The sequence below is a fragment of the Diceros bicornis genome, chromosome 2, assembly GCF_020826845.1.
Source record: "Diceros bicornis minor isolate mBicDic1 chromosome 2, mDicBic1.mat.cur, whole genome shotgun sequence".
Taxonomy (NCBI): domain Eukaryota; kingdom Metazoa; phylum Chordata; class Mammalia; order Perissodactyla; family Rhinocerotidae; genus Diceros; species Diceros bicornis.
In genome coordinates this window covers 42,464,019-42,483,171 of record NC_080741.1, presented here as the reverse complement: position 1 = coordinate 42,483,171, position 19,153 = coordinate 42,464,019, and the positions used below count along the sequence as shown (strand labels likewise).

The 19,153-nt window shown below is 44.2% G+C and overlaps 1 protein-coding gene across 3 annotated transcripts in view; it reads right to left on the bottom strand.

The window, feature by feature from the left end:
• MYRIP (myosin VIIA and Rab interacting protein) overlaps positions 1–18,134 on the bottom strand; it is a 347,012-nt gene extending 328,878 nt beyond the window's left edge. For 2 of the 3 annotated variants that reach the window (XM_058555496.1, XM_058555498.1), the window contains exon 1: positions 17,894–18,134. The gene's annotated coding sequence lies outside the window, so the exon portion shown is untranslated. Of the gene's footprint in view, positions 1–17,520; positions 17,580–17,893 lie in introns of those variants that run through there. The other variant, XM_058555497.1, reaches the window with a different exon arrangement.
• Between the last annotated feature and the right edge of the window lie 1,019 nt (positions 18,135–19,153).

The window sequence follows — 19,153 nt, the reverse complement described above, 5'->3', positions numbered from 1 at the left end:
CTCACCAGGGCCCACGGGAACCCCTGGTTCCCTGCATGCCATGCACAGGCTGTGGGGACCAACTTGATAGACAGCTCCCCTAACCAGCACTCCACAGTCATTCCTGGGCCGCGGTGGATGTGGTTATACCCGGCTTCCTGGAGAGGACTGCAGTTTCCCCCAGACTAGCCTTCCCTACCACGTTCTTAGGCCCACTGTAGCTTCTGCTGAATGTTCTATTCTTCCCACCATAAGGCACATACTCACACCACTTGATGTCCTAATCCAAGGAGACTGAGGACCCACACTCCTTGACCTCTTTGCTCATGCTCTCTCTCTCTCTCTTCCCCACACTTCTTGGGTCAAAGTGTTAGGCTTTCTTCTCTTTACCCCCTTACATTTCATCCTTCTAGGTCTCAAGGCTTAGTCTTAATAGTGGGAGAGTCATCCGCTCTACACTACAGAAGAAACTCTCATGTGAGATAATACAAAGCTGCAGGAAAACTGAGGTCCAGGGACTGCCAAGAAAAAAAGTTCTTTAGGTTACCATCCTAAAAATATCTTCCCTCTAACAAACTTAAACAGTTAAGAGACAACTTGAAAGTTCACATTTCTAACTCAGGGTGGTCACCATGACATGCCTGCAGCAACTAATGATCCATCATCATTTCCACATGGGGCAGGCTGGACCTCTGTCACCCACGGCCTATCACCACATTCTGTGCACTAGAGAAAACCTCTCACCAGTGTTACCCTGGCACAATTTTTCAAATGGATGATTAATTAAAAACACCTCATAAAAATTTAGTTGTTTTAATGGCTTTAGTATTTAGACTCAGAAATAAATGAGGGTACAGAGGTGATTTTATCTATTTGTATCCAACTTCTGACCATCCAAAGGATCCTAGGAAAATCTCTTTCCTTCTCCCACCATCCTTTGGCAATGGGATATGGGAGCCTACTTCAGGATGAGGGTGGTCAGTACAGTTGTGAAAAGAAGGTAAAGCAAGTTGCCATGAATCATTTTAGATCCTTTGTCCTTTCCTTCTGCACCTACTACAACGCTGTGGTTTATCTGTAGGGATAGAGTTCCCTCTCCATCTCAAAAATACGTTCCACAGAATAAAAAATTCTCTCATATGTACAGCATAAGAAATACAGTCAACAATATTGTAATAACTTTGTACGTTGACAGGTGGTTACTAGTCTTATCAGGGTGGTCATTTTGTAATCTAAATAAATGTGAAATCACTATGTTGTACACCTGAAACTAACACAATATTATATTCCAACTATACTTCAATAAAAAAATAATTTAAGAAAATTGAAAAAAAAAATTCTCTCATAGATTCGCAGAACTGGAAGAATGAATACTTTAAAATGATTCATTCTCTTCTTTGAAAATCATTCCTGTGCATGTTTGATAGATAGGCCTGAGCATCCTTGGGCATATGTGACCTAGATCTGCCCTTTCTCTTTCCAACTCCTTCCTACCACAGAGCTGTAAATTATTAAAACCCACAAGGTCTCCCTCTTTCTTGGTGTAAAAATTTAGCAATACTTTTAGGGAAGAGATGGTACTAATTGGGAATAACAATTTTCATAGATTTGCCTTCAGGAAGAAAAAGTGCTGAACACTGCAGGAAGGAACGCTTTCAACTTCTGTGCTAGTTGTAGTCCATTCTAGAAGTTTCAAAACAAAATTTTCCAAACTATCCACACACTTTAATTTTCTAGTACACCCTGTAGAAGGCACAGAACTTATATTTGACCTGCATGTTCTAGAATCATTCTGTGACTGCAGGAAAGTCATTTCATTTTGCAGTGAACTAAAATAATTTAAATCTGATCTAAGCTTTTTAATCTGTTCATTCAGATTCAGGTGACTGCTGAAAGTATGGATTTTTTTTTTTTTTTTTGGATAAGTTCTGTGTAATGGACCCAGTGCTACAGGCATCTGTTCAGCAGGGCTGACCGGCAAAGGCCTTGCTAGAGCAGAGCATCTGGGCTTAGAAGAAATGTGGGTGACAAATCCCTTAGCACCCAGCGGTCCCTCCAGCCTCCACCTCCACTCAGTTACTCATGGTGGCATTTATTTGTTGATTGACTGCTTTGATAGCAGGCTATTAAAAAGAACTCTTGCCAAATTTCACGGAGTCCAGCCATGAGTGCTGTTACTAAGACAGTGCCAACTATTCTGTGCCAAATAAGATCATCCAAAATGCCTACCAAGTGCCTAAAACTCAGTTTATAACTTAGAAACTCAGAGATGCATTCTATACATAAACAGTAAAGAAAATGATCCCAATTATGGTCCTCAAGAAGGTAAAGGAAGACACAGAAATATAGATAATAATCTTAAAGAAGAGGAAATGAAGTGTATGAAAAAGTAAACCCCCAAACGAAGGATACTTTTCAAATGTGTGATAAAAAGTCTAATTCTAAACCAGCTCCCATAGTACTTCAAGCCAAGTGTTCCAAGAGCAAACATCTGTGCCCAAGACATGTCCACTCCCATCAGCCCAACAGTACCTCCTCCAGGCCCTAGAATGAGACAGTCAGCACACTGCCTCTCCAGCTACAGCCTCAGTCCCAACCACCCAAGTGTAGTCTGTTGGATTGTCCTAGACAGTCTACGGTTGTTGTTTTATTATTGTTATTATTATAATCATCATCATCATTCAGCCTTTCAGTGAAAAAAGAGGCTTGAAGCTTGGTGGGCTTTTTTTGGATTTTGGAGATGACATGGTATGCTGCTCTAGGCCACTTACTAAGTAAACTGTAAAACAGCCAGTTTGAGTGGGGTCTGGAGCAAGACAAGGCTCTCTAGTCCAGGCGGCAGTGCAAGCTGCTCTGTCCCTTGGTTTACGCATGACCCAAAAGACCCAATGATATGCAAAGTGTTCGTAAGAAATAGAGGCGCCGTACAGGATCTCTGGGAAGGTCAAGGAGAAGCACCGCAAAGCCTTCTAAGGGTATTAGAATAGAGCCATACCCTCCTCTACAAACAACTATTCTCTTTTTGAGAAACAGCTCACGCTTGCTACCAGGCCCTGGTGCTGAATGCCTGACTATGGGACATCGAGTAACCCTGTGGCCAGAAGAACCCAGCTTTGAGTGAGGCTAGCTCTTGTTAGGCTAGGTGTGTGCAGTAGGCATCTATGTCAAGTGGAAATAGTATGTAAGAAATCAGGCTTAAGTAGTATCAGAACGTGTAAGTTGCACGGGCAGGTGACTCAGACTCCTATGTCTCTAAAGTCTGTTGCTTTGTCTCCTCTCCCTCAATCCACACCTATGTCCTCACAGGAAGTTCCTGATGATCAACCAACATAAGAAGAAAAAACCTCAGGCCTGATTTGTGGATGATTCTGTGAGATATCATTAACACCAACCATGAGTGGACAGCTGGAGCATTACAGCCTCATTCAGGGGTGGCTCTGAAGGATAGTAGCGAAGGGTAATCCTTCTGGTGAGCAGGATTCCAAGCAGTATATTGACTTCCCATGTTGTCTGAACTAAGAGATGTCTGGAAGAATGGACCTACACCAATTCATGGGCAGTAGTTAATAGTATGGCAGGATGGAAAGAACAGGATTGGGAGATCAGTGGCAAGGAGGTCTGAGGAAGAGGTATTTGGATGACAGACTTCTGAGAGGAGCACAGCGTGATGATATTTGAATATCTATGTGGAAGCTCTCAATAATCAAGTAGACCAGATGACACCTGGGGAGGTCAGGCAGCCTCTTCCCCAGTGCTTATTCAGTGTGAGTCCTTGTACAAAATGGACATGGCAGCAGGGTCCAACAGCATGGCCCCTGGGGCCAAAAAATTTGGCTACGCATGGGTCCAACCTCACAGACTTCCTTGTTGCAGGCCTAATCTGACTATCACCACTGCTGAGGGCCTATCTTCCCAACAGCAGAGCGAGTGCTGAGCCCCTCCCCTGGAATGCGGAGGGGAGGAAACCAATCAACCATCTGGTGGCAGAGTGATTACACTAGACCCCTTCTGTCATAAAGGGAGTAGTGATTCCTCCCTGGAATAGACACACATAGATTTGCCATCTCTGCCTGTAATGCTCCTGTCTGCACATTTATCCAACACTTACAGAATACTTAACTCATTATTATGGTGCCCCTCACCACATTGTGACTGACCAAGAAACCCATTTTACAGAAAAAGAAGTTTGGCCATGGACTCATGTCCACAGAATTCACTACCCTCACCAATGTACCACATCACCTGGTGAAATGGTGGAATGACCTACTTGACAACTTTTAGTTTACCAGTTTTCTACCCCTCGACCAGATGATTTTCAAAACACTCTCTGATCTGATCCTTTTTAATGTTGTAGTTTCTTCAATGACCCAAAGCCCAAGTGCAATAAATAGGTTTCTTTCTCTTTTTTGAAGCCTCAATACAGTGAAAGTTGAAATAAATGTTTGAACTAGACTGTAGTGTACATTTTCAAAAGGAAAATAGTTCCAAATAGAAAAGCTTACAATAAAATATTGCGTTCAGCTAGGCCTTTCAAACTGTGGTTATATTCGAAGATATATAAGCAATAACATAAAGAGATTTGATCCTAGATAATATCCTATTGGACAGATGAAAAAGAGGAGAGTAAAATTGCTCTAGGCAATAAAAAGAAAGAAATCTCCAATTCAGTATCATGGCAGGAGGGAAATTGTTTAATGATCTTTAACATTAGCCTGATCGATGGCGGGTTTTGCAAACCCAGCTATACTTCAGTAATACATCTTCCATCAGCAGGAAGTTCAGAGACACATACTTTAATTAAAGCTGGCTACTTCAAGGATAAGTAAGGTGTGTTACAGAATTCTATAGACAAGATTACAGAACTCTTAAGCATAAACTAACCAAAACAGCTACAGCTATATTTTAAATAAAGTGGCTCAGCAATTTGAGATGGACTACATAAGGCGGGGAAGGTAGCTTAGTACTGATTAGTAATGCCCATGGATATTTAATTCAAATTGGAGAGAAATAAAAAACAAATTTTCTTCATGTTCTTTCTCAAAATCCAAAAGTAATATCCTAAAAGCATAATGTAAGTATTCTGTAATGTGGCCAATGAAATTTGCTGTGGTCTCTGCCCATTGATTCTAAAGTCAACAAACACTGTTTGAGTACCCACTTGTACCCGGAGATATGACAGACAAAGGAGAACCCAGAAATAAAGCACACAGCCCTACTGTGAATCTCCACAGACAAGGTGGAAGACAGCCTCCTAACAATGTGTACCCCCATCTGGCCCCGCTGGGGCACCTTTCCTGTACCATCTCATTCTCTTGGATTCTCAATTCTGCAAAATGTTATCAAAGGGGAACAAACTCCCAGGTGCTCATCAGAAGGAGCCTCTAATAGCTCTCTGTCCCCTCTCATTCTTTTGAGTTTTTCCTTTAGAGTTTTTGTGTGGTTTTCAGTACTCCTAAAATTTCCCATTTAAGAAAATTTAGATATGAGCATAACTATTTCATGTTTAGTGAAAGAAGAAAAGGCAGAGTATATGGCAACAGAGGTGGGCAGGTGGGCAGATAGTGGAGTGAGTCTGTGGAAGCTCCCCTCTGATCGCTTCAGTTTTCTCAGTGAGAGTAGAAGCAGGGACACAGTGTAAGACTGAGGATGGAGAGGGGGTGTGGATGTGTGAGGAGATGGGAGAAAATGTGAAACAACCAATGAAGAGAATAGGAGAGTACAAGGACCAGGGAAATATCAGGAAGCATTAAGGATCCACCTGACATTCATGGCCATGTGAGACCAGTCAACTGTGAGTTTTTCTCCACCCACATTCAGCAACACAAATGCAGGAAGGAGGAGGCAGAGATTCGGATTTAACCAGTGTATAGTTCTGCCAAGTGAGGAGGATGTTGCCCGAGAAGGGTAAGTGAACTGAGGGTGTACTCAAAGGGTTGATTATAGGGCAGAGCATGAAATATAAGCTGGAAAAGGCAGAAGGAGAGGACCTCCAGTGTCAGGGATCATGAACTGAAAGTCAGGAGCACTGAGGGACTGTTAGAATTGGAGTAAGAGAGAGAAAGGATTGGAAGATGGAAGTCAGTTATCAGGAAACATGATGCATGAAACAGATTACAAAGGCCCGGCCATTACTGGGAATGAAAATGTGTATCTACGACTGAGGAAAGAAGTGGCAGGGTTGGATGGAGAACAGAAAATTGGAGCATACGAGGTCAAGGAACTGAGAGTTCAGAAGGATCCTCTACTTGTATATTGAAATTGCCAGGACGAAGGCAGGAGTAGTGCTGCAGGGAGTGACAGAGAGGCAGGAGCTAAAGTCATCAGGAACTGAGGGGAAGTAGCCCTGGAGCCTGGGGACTGAAAACAGGGATAAAGGGCATGATGGGATGAGTCCTGGTCCACTCAAGGCAGAGTGGGCGTGGGACTGTGAATGAGGAGGGGCAGGAGGAATGTATATCTCAAGTTTCCTCTTGATCCAATCAATGGAGAGCAGGCCAGAGTAGACGTGATCCTTATCCTGGTGTGAGGGGCTCCTTTTGATGTTTATTGAGTAGGGTCAGACTCACTCCAGGGGAGCAGGGCACCCTTGGTCCTTACTGCGGAGGTTGAGGATGTCTGAGGGAGCTCAGCATTCCTCAAGCTCACAAACACTTCTTGACCTTTACGATGGGGGTGGGTAGAAAGTCTGGTTGGGGTAGTCTTAGTTCCAGTGTTTGGCCCCCTACCTGGCCCCTTGTTTGTTCTCTCCCTTTATTCCACACTAATAAAGAACTAGACTGCCTGACCAGTCTTTCTGATTGCTAAATTCCTATTAGTAATGAAATTATTTTACACAAAACATCAAATAAGTATGCTTAATATGATTAAGGAAACAAGAGTTTATCAAAGGATAACTAATAAACAAGAAACTATAAAAATCACCACACATATTTGAAAAGGTTAATGGAAACTCAGTGGATAGATTAAAAAATTGAATAGACACAGCAGAAAAGAGAATTAGTGAATTGGCAGACAGAGCTGAAATAATAACCCAGAAGGCAGCACTGAGAAAGGAAGTAAAACATGGAAGAGAGGTTAAAGGACACAGATGATACAGGAAGAAGGTCCAACACGTACAGTACCTCATCAGAGTTCCAGGAGGAGACAGTAGAGAATGGGGAAAGGCAATAGTCAAAGAAATAATGGCTGTGAATTTTCCAGAACACTGATTAGACATAAATTCTCACATTTAAGAAGTCCAGTGAATCCTGAGTGGGATAATTAAAAGAAAGCCCATTACTACATACATCAAAGTGAAACTTAGAACAACAAATACATAGAAAAGGAACTAAAATCAGCCAGACACAAAAGACAGATTACTACAAAAGAACAATAATCAGATTGTTAGCTGAATTATTAAAATGCAATAATGGACATTGGAAGACAGTGGAATAATATTGTCAACAAATTGCACACCATGTGGAAAAAATAATAATGAAAAGGTGTAATACATGTGGTTTCAAAAAGTCTGACTAAAATACTAGACAACATTAACATATAAATTGGATAGGGAGATGACCAAATTTAAGTATAAAGTCCTTGAATTGCTCAGGAGGACAGAAATAAATCTGATTTAGTTTCGATTTTGTTAAGGTAAATATGGATGCTAAAATTACCATAAAATAAACGCTAGGAAATAAAAATGGAGTGCAAAGCTTTCGAATAAGCGGAAAAGGGAAATATAATGTGGGGTAGGAGAGAGGATCTAAATTAATACAAAAAGCAACTAGATAGAGGGGGCTGGTGTGGTGGTGTAGTGGTTAAGTTTGCGTGCTCCACTTTGGCAGCCCGGAGTTCGCAGGTTCGGATCCCAGGCGCGCACCTACACACCACTCATCAAGTCATGCTGTGACAGCATCCCACATACGAAACAGAGGAAGATGGGCATAGATGTTAGCTCAGGGCTAATCTTCCTCAGCAAAAAGAGGAGGATTGGCAATGGATGTTAGCTCAGCGCCAGTCTTCCTCACAAAAAAAAGCAACTAGATAGAGTAACCAAGTATATAAAAAGTGAGACAATGAGAGAGAACAAAGCAAAATGGTAAAAAAAAATCCAAACGTATTAATAGTAGCCCTGTAAATGAACATGACTTTCACATTAAAGCTTATAGGTTAGAAAAAATAAAGCAACTTTATGCTCTTTACAGCAGTTTCACAAGTGAAATAAAAATATACAGAACTGTTAACAGTGAAAGGATAAGAAAATGATAAAACAGGAAAATACTAAGCAAAACAAACTGGTATAGCTCTATTAAAAACAGACCTAAACACAAGGGGCATTACTAGAGATGAATAGGGTTGTTTCATGATGATATATACTCAACTGACCAGGAAAATTAGAATGCATCTAATAACACATTGCTTCAAAACATATAAAGCAAAAATTGAAAGAAGCGCAAGATGAAATTGACAAATTCACCTCTATATATTTCTCCCTCAACAACTGATTAATCGAGCTGCAAAAAAATGAGTAAGGGGCCAGCACGCACGGTTAAGTGCGTGCGCTCCACTTCGGCAGCCCGAGGGTTCACAAGTTCGGATCCCAGGCGCGTACCAACACACCGCTCGTCAAGCCATGCTGTGGAGATGTCCCATATAAAGTACATGAAGATGGGCACAGATGTTAGCTCAGGGTCACTCTTCCTCGGCAAAAAGAGGGGGATTGGCATTGGATGTTAGCTCAGGGCTGATCTTCTTCACACACACAAAAAAAAATCAGTAAGGAAGATGGAAGATCTGAATAACACAGTTAACTAGCTTAAGCTAATGAACATACATAGATCACTGCAACCGTTAACTTTCTTTTCAAGAAAACATGGAAGACTATTGAAAACTATGTACAGGCCATAAAACAAGTCTCAACAAATTTCAAAGAGTTGGAATCATGCAGACCACATTCTCTAATCGCTATGTATTAAAATAGAAAAAATATTTGCTAAAAAGTTCTGGAAATTAAAAAAATAAAATAAAAGCTTGTAAGTCAGAAGCTTACAGAAATCATAATGAAAGCATTAAAAACTTACATATGAACAATAATGAAAACACTACATGTCAAACTTGTGGAATACAGATATTGCTAAAGCAGTATTTAGAGGGAAATTTATTGTGCTAAACGCATATACGGGAAAGAAGAAAGGCTGGAGTCAATGAGTTGATCATGTAAAGTTAAGAGATTAGAAAAAGAATAAAGCCAAAGAAAGTAGAAGGAAGGAAATAATAAAGATGAGAACAGAGATGAAATAAAATAAATAACGATACAACAGAGAAGAGAAAGCCAAAAGGTGGTTCTTTGGAAAGTCTGAAAAGAACCTGTAACAACTCTGGTGAGATTGGTCAAGAGCAAAAGAGAGAAGGCGTTGAGCTGAGGCGGTAGGAGGTGGTGGATGCCTCTTCAGGCTTCCTTCTCCCACTGTGACCTACAAGGGACTCGGGTTTTGTGCCCCACCGAGAGCCCTCACTTTCTCAAGAAGCGATCTCGACCGAACACGCGGAGCACATCTCCATGCCTCTTCTCATGCACCCACTTGGTCACGCTTCTTCTGGCAGCCCTTCCACCTTTTTTGGGAAACAATTTTAACCATCTCCCAGATTGGCCAAAAATGGTGTTTTTTTGGTTTTTTGTTTCTCATTCTCCTTGTTGCTTTTGGATCATTTATAGAAGAGAAGGGGGGAAATACCAGCATTACATCACCATCCACCGTCAGCAGCAGTCTGAAGGGAGGGGAACTGAGGCAGAAAGTAGGGGTGGTGGCAGTGGGAAAAGCAAGCATCAGGTACCCGGAAGCTGTTGGAGGAAGGATTCAGAACGGGGAGCACAAAGGGATGGTTGGGGGATCTCTGACATTCGGGCACCAGATCACAAGGTCTACAGGCCTGGGAGAGGCACCTGACATTAACTGGACCAAGAAGCTGAAAACCAACTGGTGGATTTCTAAAAGACTTTAAACAAAGCTCCAATAAAAACAACATTTTTAATTTTTCTTCTAATTAGCCATAAAAGAAAGAGATTAATCTCGAAACTCTGGTTACATGTCATTCTAGTAAATCAGAGTCCCTAATGATCAATAAACTGTTTTTCAAAAAAAGCAAAACAACAAAACCACAGTTATACAACCCAAAAGCAAAAACAGCACCTGCCATATTTTCTCGGGCTGGAGCTACACAAAGTGAAATGATGCTTGAGACAATGGTTTTCAAGAGGACATTAGAAAGAGGTTTGGGCTGGAAGCACTGCTTATGCAGATTGGGCTATCCTCAGAAAAAAACGTAATGTAAAGAGGCTTGGGTTATTTCCCTTTTCTCCAGTGATATGGAGGCTTCCAAGCCTAGAAAATGACCCTGCACACTTCATACGACAACGGGAGAACCATAGAGAATGACATAGTTATCTGAGCCACGAGTCAGTGTCAGAGGATTATTTGGGACTTGGGTGAATAGCCACATTAGATCCTGGGGCCATGGGCACCTCTGTCCTCCAGGCACCTGTCCTTCCTTGCATGTCTTGCATTCTTTTCCCAAGTCTCTGCTCAGTGAGATTAAACTGTCAGCCCACAGAATGGATTTGTGCATCCCAGCTGCAGATCACCTATCCATCACATCAGTGGCAATATGCTATAAATCACAGCCACAAAAGAACTTTCCATGGAGTGTTTTTCTTTCCCCTGCTAAAGATATATAAATATGTACAAAAAAATTAACTCATAATTACCTAGGGAAGGCAATGGGGGAAAATAAAACATGATTGAATACAAAACCAAAAACAGTTTTCAAACAGCATTTAGGCACAGTTTCATGAAGCTCTTTTTACTCCCCTTACACAAATACAGAATTGATACTCAGAGTAAGTATGAAGTGGGCAAGGCTTCTCTCAGTAAAGTATCCAGCCCGTCCTCCATCCAAGTCCATCCTGCAGCCTTTTCCCCAATAACTTTCTGGCGGTTTCATGCTGTTCTGATCTTCTTGTCACTAGCAATTGATCACATAAACTCATTTGCATTAGGGTGATAATGGTAGATTACTACTTCGGAGATACCCCAATCTTCTAAATTTTAAAAGAAGAGATGATGAAAAGGAACAACTGTCCAGTGATGGAACCCATACCCTGGGGTGGGAGGCACAGAGCTGGGTGGAGGCGCTCCTCTGGTTCTCAACAGGTGCTCACCTCCGCTTACAGGCTGCCCTGAACAAAGGCACTGCAAAACAGCTGACCTTTTACTTAAACTCTCACCAATTCTCCTAAACTAAGCAAACATTTATATGAAGTTTATGATTTACATACTTACATATAATCATTTAAAAATGATGCAAGACTTGAAACGAAAAGGTCAAAAATCTCTGAGCTTTCTAAATGAACTTTAGGATTATACATACACAAACATACATACATATATACTTTTTGCTTTAACACCTTTGTTCCTCCTTCTTTAGTATTATTTCCTTAATGTGACAGATACTATCTGTATACACTGCTAAGGAAGTTTACATGAGTGTATATAGCCACTCTGGGGAGCAATTTGGCACCAGGCGCTCAAATTTTAAGTTTACATAAAATACCACCCTGCAATTCCACTTCTGGGCATACATCCTCAAGAATTTCTTTTGCATATGTATAAATACATTTCAAAGATGTTTATTGCACACATCTATGTAATAGCCAAAAAAAAAAAAAAAAGACAGAAACAATCTAAAGTCCATCATGGAGGAACAGGTTAATAAAATATGATATTTTCATATGATGGAATAATATTTAACAGTCAAAAATGTGAACATGATCTGTATAAAACAATCTGATAGTTCTCTCAAAAACATCAAGTGATGATAAAATTTCTTTTACAGAAAGTAAAAGAGAAACAACACTCGTGGAAAACTCCATAGTGAAGTCAGCTATGAAGAGCCAATAAATATGAAGATACGTTCTGCCTCACTAGAAAAGAAAAGCCAAGTAAAAAACAAGATTCTGGGTTTTTCTCTTTGCCTATGAAATTGGCAATGTTGATGAATAATCATATTTATCGCTGGCAAGGCATGGAGATCTGGCACACTCATACACTACCAAGAGCAAAATAAATTTATAAACTTTCCTGGAGGGTTATTTGGCAATAGGTATCAAAAATTTAAAGAAAAGTAAACAAATTTTGACAAAGTAATTCATCCTAAGAAAATAAAGATGTGTACAAAGATAAAGTTACAATAAAAAGTAGAAAGTGCTTAATGTTTTAAAAGAATGATTTTGTTGAATAAATTATGGTACATAGATGAAATAGATTATTAGGAGGATAAAAATAACGACACGGAAGAATAATCATTGACATTACATTGTTGAGTAAAAAAAAGTGATCTTATTTGTGTTTAAAAACTATATTCGTATGGTCCTTATTATTCAAGAATATCTGGTACCACAGAAGAGTCACTTAAAGAGAATCCACTTAAAATGGGGACCAAAATTTCACAGGATATAATGGAAAATAAAAAGGTTTGATTAGCACTACATTTTAAGAAAAAGAAACAAGAAAATATATTTTATTTGATATTTTACCAAAATTTGATAACAGTATTTTTCATGGGAAGGGCTATTTAGGATAAATCCTAAAATTGATGTTGAAGCCTGAAGAAGAGCCAAGACAATTTTGAAGAAAAAGGCTAGGAAGGAAAGATTTATTATAAAGCTTTAATAACTAAATGAAAAGGGTATTAGCTCAAGAATCATAAAGAGATGAAGAGAACAGAGCAGAGTTCAGCAACAGAGCCAAAAATAAAACAGAAATTGGTATGTGACAGAGATGGCAACAAAATAAATGAGAAAACAGTTAACTGTTCATTAAATGACAATGGGATAAATGGCTTTCAATATGGAAAACAATTAGATCCCGGGCTCACACAGTACAGAAATATAAATTTCAGATGTGTTTAACGATCTAAAAGTTTGATCTAGTAAAAAATGGCAATGCATAGAAAAGAAAACCTGAAAATCAAAATACATTTTTTAAAGATCTCTAAGGGAAGTGCAAATATAAGAGCAGTGAAATACATTCCATGCTTATCAGATTAACCAAAACTAAAACACCTGATTGATAGCAGGCACAGTCAAAGATACACCAACACAGCGTTAGTGGGACAATGAAGTGGCACAGCCGCTTCAGAGGGCAATTTGCAAAACCTAAGAAGGTTGAAGTAACAGACAAATGCTGTACATTTCTACAAGTTCTTATCAAGGATATTCCTTGCAATATTTTTTATAATAGCAGAAGGTAAAAACACCTTTTTGTCCATCAATGGGGAACTCTGGTGTATCAAACAAAGAAATACTAGATCTACAATTATCAGCATATGTTATCAACCCATGTCAAAAAACAACGCAGGGTGAAAAAAGCAAATCACAAAAATAAACGACAGGCCTCCGTTTACATGAAATTTTAAACACAAAATAAGACGACAGAGTCTGACGGGCACACACTCAGTCCCAATGATATAGGTTGCATGGATTCAACCCCAAATTCTCATCCTTCCCTGTCTGGATTTCCCTCTTGCTCAGCAGAGAATTTTCTATTTACGGCAATCCCATACTTGGACTTAAGTAGCTACCACGGGTAAAGAGCTACACTACGTGCCAGGGAGGACAAAAGAATTATGTAAGACTCCTCTCACCCTGCAGAAGGGTACAACTCAGCTGGGGAAGTTGTCTGAGAGAGCTAGCTCTCAGTTCTCACGCTGCCTCACATAGTGTGTAAACTTAGAAAGAGTGCTTATTTTTCAAGGCCCAGTCCCTTAATCTATAAAATGGGAAAGTGACCCTCCTCATGTTGTGAAGATTAAATAAATATATATATATATATAGTGTCCAGCACACGGCAAATATTCAACGCTCTTAGCAATCACAGGCACGGCAGCCATCACATGAATACAATCTTCTCAGTCACAGTGACGAAAAAGGAAAGGCGATGGACGGGAGAAGGCCATTGGATGAGTCCACTTCGCCCTCTCCACAGCCGGATTCAATATCCCCAGCGCCCTGTGGTTGCCCTGGTGACTTGGCGCCCACTCTGTGGAACGCATAGGGCACTTCTTCCAGCAGCAGCGTGGCTACACTCAGACCTATTTATTCTTCCGAGTTCACCATGGACAGTGCGCTGTGAAAAGAGCGACCTGCCTCAGAAAAGAGCACTCCTTCTCTCACACCACTGGGGGATTCTGGGGTGAAATGAGACCAAAAGGATCATAACACACCTAAGCTAGCTTCTCAGTTCACCTTCTTTAAAATTCCAAGAACATAACCACAGCTCCATACTACTAAAAAGAAGGCAACCGTGTCTCAGCTCCAGCCTCCTCTAGCACACACCCGCTTCCAACCCACAAGCCACCATCCTAAACAGCTGGGATAGAGTTCTATCCTTGGACTTAGTAGCAGACACCAGAAGGGAGGCCTGCCTACCAGACACTGGAAAAAACCATAGTGTTTGGAAATAGTGAACTGTTGGATTTTTTTCCTGGGATTCCTTCGTGCGGGCTTGGGAAACGATGGTGTATGTTTAAGTTCTCTGGCCAATGTGGCGCCACCATGTGGCAACAGCACAAATAGTTCATAAACCACTCAGCCTTGCAATTCTGTGCTTCTCCACCAATTTTTAACTTTGAGGAATTCAAAATATCTCCACTTTTTATGCTTCAAATGAGAATTCAGTCACATATTTTCTTCATTCATATTTTATCCCACTATTTCAGAATGGCAGTTTTCAAATACATGCTAGGAATAAACCGACCTCCATTTATCAATGTCAGCATTGTTATATCTGGGGTCTGGCTTGTTACACCACCCCAGAACCAATGATCAGAGTGTGGAGGACACAACCAGTTCAGACTCTACCCTGATCTTAAGACCAAATTCTTCCTTCTAGGTTTCTGGACTGGCTTAGGTATAACTACCTTTGGTTTGCCTACATTAAAAAGGAGGTAGAGGGGGCCGGCCCGGTGGCGGCTTAGCGGTTAAGCACGCGCGCTCCGCTGCTGGCGGCCAAGGTTTGGATCCCAGGCGCGCACTGACGCACTGCGTGTCAGGGCAGGCTGTGGCGGCATCCCACATAAAGTGGAGGAAGATGGGCTGGATGCTAGCCCAGAGCCAGTCTTCCTCAGCAAAAGAGGAGGACTGGCAGATGTTAGCTCAAGGCTGATCTTCCTCAAAAAAAAAAAAAAAAAAAAAAAAAAAGGAGGTAGAGGGCGCCAGCCCCTTGGCAGAGTGGTTAAGTTCCCATGCTTCGCTTCCGCGGCCTGGGGTTCACGGGTTCGGATCGCACGCAGGCACAGACCTACACACTGCTCATTAAGCCATGCTCTGGTGGCGTCCTATATACAAAATAGAGGAAGACTGGCACAGATGTTAGCTCAGCAACAATCTTCCTTAAGCAAAAAGAGGAGGATTGGCAACAGATGTTAGCTCAGGGCCAATCTTCCTCACCACAAAAAAAAAAGGAGGTAGAAAATCATCAAGTAGTTTCATTTTAGCTTTGAAACTAAAACGATCAAATAAATAATAATAGTAATAAAAATAAAACATCTGACAAAATTAAGCAGGATGATGGTTACCTTTAGGGGACAGTGCCTGTAGGGTTAATGGGGAGACTGGGAATATTTTAGATCTTAATCTGGGCACTGATTACACAGGTATGTTGTGTGGGTGAAAATCCACTGAGTGTACAATTCAGATCTGTGCAATTTTCTGTGATTATGTTATACCTCAACATAATGTTAAAACAAATTCACCAAGGTCTGACCAGTCATCCCTCCTTAACTTGCATTTGAGACAAAAGACTGCAAACACAATAATAACCAGGAAGGCAAAAACAGAAGGATGCCCAGTTCTCTATGAGGTATTTCAGTCTGTGTAAGTTAATTGCTCTGAAGGCCACGGCCACAGATGAGCTGTCCTTCTGTCCCTCTGGACAGGGAGGAAGGAGACAGGACACAATCTATACCACAGTTAGTTTAAATTGCTGAGCGTGGCTAACACTTCACTTTCTCAAAAGTGAGCAGATCTGGGAGCAGACAATTCCCCATTCTCCTCCACACAGGACACTTACACCACAAAGAGAATCCTGACACAGAGATACACACCATCTCCACAGAGACATATGTCAGCTCCACAGAGACAACCCCCAACACCGAGACACATTGCCCCACCACCACCAAAGACAACCCCCAGCTCCACAAAGAGATCCCCCAGCCCCACAGAGGTAGCTAGCTTCCAGACCACAGAGACCACCACCGATGGGGGAGGGGGTAATGAGGAGAGATGCAGCTGCCCATGGCCAGGCAAGGAACATCAACAGAAAGACAGAGGTAGTATTTTCAAAGTCTTACCAAACTAAATTTCTCTGGAAAGAAGGATTTTTAGATCTGTGAATAGAGTCCCAGAGGCTGCTGTAAAAAAATTCTTTAAATCACCCCACTTCCACCATAGCTCAAATCCTCTGGGACTATCTTCCTTCTACTTCCACACTGTCAAGCCCCCAGAACTCCAACTACCTTGGGAAGACTAAAAGGCAGGGATTATCCCATTTTATAGATTAAAAAATTGAGGCTCAAAGATGTTTGTCAGACATCACAAAACTAAGTAGTCATCTCATCACTAAGTTGGGGCGAGGATGGCTGAGTTGGGGGGACAGGGTGATAATGTCAACAGAGGAGGGATGACCCTTTCCCCAGCCCAAAGCTCTGCGAACTGCCCACAGTCCCATAGCAGCTGCCTCAAAGGACCTGGAGTAAACAATTCATGTCCGGCAACATTTACACATTCTGGGACTGGACTGCACCCCCCACCCCGGGAAAGTGTGAAACAAATCCAGATCAAGGGGTAGGGAGTGGGGCGGGCAGAAATGAAGCCAGACTCAAGGCATTTTCTAAGAGTAGATGGGAGCCAACCCCAGAGCGGACTCGCTTCTCTTAGCAAGTCCCTGGGCCCAAACTAGTGTGAGCAGTTAGTCTCTGGGATACTTATTCTCGGGGACAAGGCTTATTTGGGAGAAGAAAACGGAAGCAGGACGGATCTAAGAGCAGGCACCTAGCAAATTCCCCCACCCTGCCGAGACGTTGATAAATTAAGTGACGGGGAATGCAGGCGACGCTGCAAATACCGCAGGTCCAGGCATTCTCACCGCGGAATCGCTCTGCTCCGCGCTCACCCAGGAGGTCCCCCGCGGCTACTCCCAAACCTCTGTAGCGTCCCCTGGCTCCTGATCGGCTCCCGACCTCTCCAAATGTGGAGGAGTGTGTGTGTGGGGGGGAGAGTATGAGGAGGGGACTGGGCTGAGCTGAAGTGACCCCCACGCCCCCTGCCAAACAGCGCGCCCCCTCCCCAGACAGTCCGGGGACCGGGTCAGATGCGACCGACTCGGCTTCTTACTCCGCGCACCGGCCATGACCTTGAGCAAGTCCCTGATTAGCCTCATTTTACAGAAATTAAGAGTCCTAAAGAGTCAAGTGCGCCACGCTGGGCTGCTTCGGGGCGCTTACCCGGTGGTTTAAGGCGCCCCGCTGGTGCACCCGTAGCGTAGTAGGTGCGCGGCGAGCCGCAGCCCAAGCGCTACGTGGCCAGTGGGGATCGGGAAACGCGAGGGAAACGCAGAGGCGAGCTCCGGCTCAAGCAGCGGGAGAAAGGGGCGGTTCCGACTGCGACGATCCCCTAGCAAGTTCAACGTCCCCCCCCCCCCCCCGACGCCCCTCCGCAGAGGCAGACTGGCAGTGCCCAGAGGCCCTGGCTCAGGACGCGCACGGGGTGTGGGGGGGGGGGGCGTGAGAGACTCCTCCACACACCCACCCCCGAAGTTGCGGCAACGTAAGGGAAAGAGTGGCGCAAAACCGCCGGAGGGGAGGGGACGGTACTCACACTAGGTGGTCAGCTTGGAGCGGGTCCGTGACCGAGATCATCGATGACGGCCGGGCTCAGGCCACTGCGCCTCAGGATGCCTAGGGCACCTGCCGCAGCGCGGCGCGTGGATTGGGAGGCTGCAAGGCAGGAGCGCGGGTCGGTCGGAGCGCCAGATCTGCGCTGCAACGCCGCGGGGGCTCGGCCGCCAGAACCGCAGCCGCAGCGGGAGCCCGGGAGCGGGTTGGAGGCGGGAGCGCGGCGGCAGCAGCGGCTGCGAGGGAGGCGCCCACGCCGCAGGAAGCCAGGGCCAGCCTGGCCGCGGCCGCCGCCGACACCTGCTGGCCCGGGCGACCGCCAATCAGATGTGCCCGCGGCGGGGCGCGTGCGGAGGCGGGGCGGGGGCGCGTGCCGGGAGCCCGGCAGGAGGGGCGGCGCTCGATCGCGCCTGCGCTGGGGTAGGGGGTGCCTGCCCGGCCAGCTCCTCAGGAGCTCCCCAAGCGAGGGCGGCACGCGCGGGGAGGGGCAGGGCGCATCGGAAGGAGGCGGGGCTGGGGCTGCGCGCGCCCGGGGCGTGGACCCGCGCCCCTTGCTGGGCTCTCTCTGGCGGCGCAGTGCAGTGTAGCAGCCCCCAGGCAAGACCTCAGGTCGTTCCCAGCTTTGAAGTGAGGCTTTTTCTGTCCCCTACCCCTGTGTCCCTGGCGCCCGGACTCTCCCTGACCGCGGAGTGATGGGTCACCCAAATCCGGGGCTGGCCTGGCTCTACCAAGCCCGCCGCTCGCCGGCCAGAGTGCGGGCGCCCATCCTCCGGAGCCTCGCCAAAGCCGGCGTGGCGCTTCTCCACCGACAGCTCTCCTCACTTCACAGTCCCTGGGTATTTAAAGTCACCGTGGTAACCCATCCCCTGATCTGGATTTCTTTAATTCTCTCCTGAATTTACTGCGCTAGAGACGCTCATCCGTTAACACGCACTGACCGGGGTCGCGCTTGGCTCAGGGAGCTGTCCCAGGCTACTGCGCGCCCAAGTCTCCCTAAGCTCCCATCGCTGCCCGCACGGCCGAGGTAGTGAGCTCGCGCTGTCAGAAGGATGCCCGAAGATTGCTGCAAGTGAGGAACGCATTCGGGCTCGTGACTGGAGTTCCAGGTCCTGGAAGAACGACTGGGAGTTGAAAGGTTCCACCCAGGCCAGGACTTCATTGCGCGTTTGCATCCATCAGGCACGGGGCCCGGAATCTTCCTAAAACGGACTGCCTCAGCCCCAACAATTAAGCTGTGAAAACA